The sequence below is a fragment of the Papaver somniferum genome, chromosome 2, assembly GCF_003573695.1.
Source record: "Papaver somniferum cultivar HN1 chromosome 2, ASM357369v1, whole genome shotgun sequence".
In the NCBI taxonomy this organism is placed as follows: Eukaryota; Viridiplantae; Streptophyta; class Magnoliopsida; order Ranunculales; family Papaveraceae; genus Papaver; species Papaver somniferum.
Window position 1 is genome coordinate 134,829,412 of NC_039359.1, and position 3,200 is coordinate 134,832,611.

A 3,200-nucleotide genomic window follows, 5' to 3' on the forward strand; every position below is an offset into this window, starting at 1 on the left:
TTGGTATTCAAACCCTAGTCATAATACTGATTTTTTATATTTTATCACAGAATTGACTTGAAGGGCTTGTGTCGGCCTAATGGAAATTAATCGTTGCCTTAAAGGGTCAGTTATAGTCAGTCTAGTCTGGTCGACCATAATATGAAATGGTCATTGTAATTTGGTCGACCATTAGGTGACATAGTCATTGTAGTGTGGTCGACTCGCTGTTGTTAGATTATTTCTTTCACGCTAACAGGTAACTGATGTCAGTCTAGTCTGGTCGACCATAAGATGCAATAGTCAGTCTAGTTTGGGCGACCATAAGGTGAAATAGACAGTCTATTCTGGTCGACATCTCCTAGATTATTTCTTTCACACTGGGAACTGATGTCAGTCTATTCTGGTCGACCATAAGCTGCAATGCTCAATCTAGTCTGGTCGACCATAAGGTGCAATAGTCAGTATAGTCTGGTCGACCAATAGTCAGTCAAGTCTAGTCGACTTTAAAACGATATCATATTACATTGCAGTTCCTTGTTGTGTCAATCCCTCAGCCTTATCCCTTGCATTATTCCGCATTTACTAGAACTTTTCAGGTCATTGTGCATAATAACATTCATCTCACAAGCAAGAAGAAAAAGAAGAAATAAATTCGGGCAGGCAGAACAAATAAGTTGATAGAAAATTTGAAGCCAACCTAATTAGATTAATATCTGTAAATATTGTCAATAATACTTCAAGTCATTGGATAAGAGACAACAGATCAAAAGTAAAGACAGACAAGTCAGAAATAGTAAACCACACAAAGCACATGATCAGCAATACTGAAACCTTTCCTGCTCATATACAGTTCTCTCACATTAAGACTTTGCAAAGTTAATCATCATCTTCAGAAGAAATATCCACAGCAGCATCAGAATCTGACTTATCATCAACAGCCTCATCAGAATCGCTTAAAATATATTTGGTGACGTTACGGCTTGCTCTTACTGGCAACTATTATTTTAATTACTAAGCTCTAATGGCACACTCCTTATCCATTTCACTATCTTCATCTTTTATGTTCTTCCATTCCTTCAACCAAATTAAGCTTAGATTTCTTTTCGTAGCCACTTGTTGTTCTGCATCTTCTTTTGACACACCTAAACCATTGGTAACCAGATTCACACATTCTTCGTATGCAGTAGCATGAGGCCCTGTACCTTTTACTGGTATTCCTGCCATATGCAACCCCAAGATATTACTTATGTTATCAGCGGTTATAGTCATCTCCCCGAAAGAAAAGTGAAAGGTATTTGTTTTTGGATAAAATCTTTCTACAAATGCACTACACAATGCGTCATCCACTTTCACATACACATTCTGAACAAGATGTGTTAAGCCAATCATTTCGACTACATCTTTAACCTTCTGGCATGAACTTTCTAGATTCCATTCATTATGTGTTTTGGAGTGATTTTTTACGTTCAACTGTTTCGATGGTTTCTGCATAATAGCATATCAGTTTTGGCAAGTACTCAAATAAATTTAAGAGCAAACAAATTTAATAGAAAAATTGCATGGTTATAATAATAAATTGTTAAGAACTTACCTCTCCCGTCTAAATTCGAGATGCGATATGTGAATTGTACGTGACCAATAGTCATAAATCTTGTGGTGCTCCATTATTTTCATCTACCTCTACATTTGGTGTTGAAAGTAGTGATCCTAAAGGATCATCTTCTTGTGCCTCCAAGTTCTGTGAGGAAGATGCAGCGATGATGTTTTTACTCCTACGAAACAAAACACAAGAAAGCTAGTTAACCACTTAGTTAATACGAAGATGCATTGATACTTATTACAGAAAAAACAATAAACATATAAAATCAAAACACACCTGAAACATGCAATAACATTTTAGAAATTTCAAAGTACCCATAACACTTTGTATAGTGTCGCACTTCCTACATCACATTTGTACATTATTGGTATTGGCACATTGGATGATTTTTCAATTATCCATAAATTTCGATAACAGGAACTTGGTACTAGTATTGTTCATGGTACGGTGAATACTTAGTAAAAGACAAATTGCAATGAAGGTTACTGTTTCGTAGTAAACTAATAATCAAAAATTGAATCAAAATAATTTGATAATCAAAATTTTCATTAGTATTAAACTGATGACGACATTGAATATATACTGAGAAATGCGTATATACAAAAAAAAGTTGAATCAAAAAAATTCCAATTAAAATTTCTAGGGTTACCTTTTATGTTGTTTAACCAATTTTGCTTTGGGCTTTTGGGGCTTGGGAGGCATTTTAATGGATGGATGTTTTCAATCGATTTGCTCGGTGAACGAGGAAGATCATAATATGTTAATCTCGGTGGTGGAGAAGAAGGATTTGGAGGTTATTATCTTTGTTCTTCTTTTTCTTTGTTGGTTTTTTTTTCATTTTTTGAGAGCACGAAATGGGTTTCGGAGAAGATGTATTTTGGGGTTTCAGCTGATTCTTCGAGTTAATATCTCCATGAAAAAGAAGCTAGCAAATCGTGATGGTAAAAGTCCTCTCTGTTGTTCTATCTCGGTTCTTAAATAAAGAAGAAATGTTAAGGATTCGATTTAGGTTGATTCAAATCGGTCAACGATAGGTTGTATATAACAAAATTTTTAAAAGTGACTTAGGTTGTATTTAACAAATTATATTTTCCCGAGGGTTGCATTTAGTTAGGAGTGCATTTAACCCAAACATGGGTTGCATTTAGTCACTGCCTTATTAGATTATGATTCTACTGGATGTAATAGATCATGTAAGTATTTATATACCTGTTGGGGTATACTCAAACTAATTGGGGGTATACCCAATTTTAAAGGGACTCTTTTTGAGTGTTTTAGGGGGAGTCCTAATGGGTAAGTTACAAAACTACCCTTACCCATTAATAGTCTTAATTACCCTAAATCAGTTTTTATTCTCTTCATTTCATCTTCTTCTTCTCTTCTTCTTCTCCTCCCCACCATACCGACCCCCACCACCACCACCATCAAAAAAACTCGACGATTAACTCATCGAAATCGTCGATTCGAAAACTACGATTAATCTGCAAAAATGGATCCGCCAAGACGTAAAGCTACTCGTATGAAAGACGCTAATCGAAAACCCAATGAGTATAACCCTGGAATTGCAAGTTTGGTTGCTAAGAAAGTGAAGAAAAAAACGGTTGAAGAAGGAGAAATT

The 3,200-nt window shown here is 35.3% G+C and overlaps 1 long non-coding RNA gene across 1 annotated transcript; it reads right to left on the reverse strand.

The window, feature by feature from the left end:
* Positions 1-656: 656 nt before the first annotated feature.
* Positions 657-2,578, reverse strand: LOC113353989. The gene is made up of 3 exons (XR_003361639.1): positions 2,232-2,578; positions 1,574-1,754; positions 657-1,467 (listed from the first exon to the last, which is right to left on the reverse strand). It is a non-coding gene; the product is annotated as an uncharacterized LOC113353989 (long non-coding RNA).
* Positions 2,579-3,200: the final 622 nt, after the last annotated feature.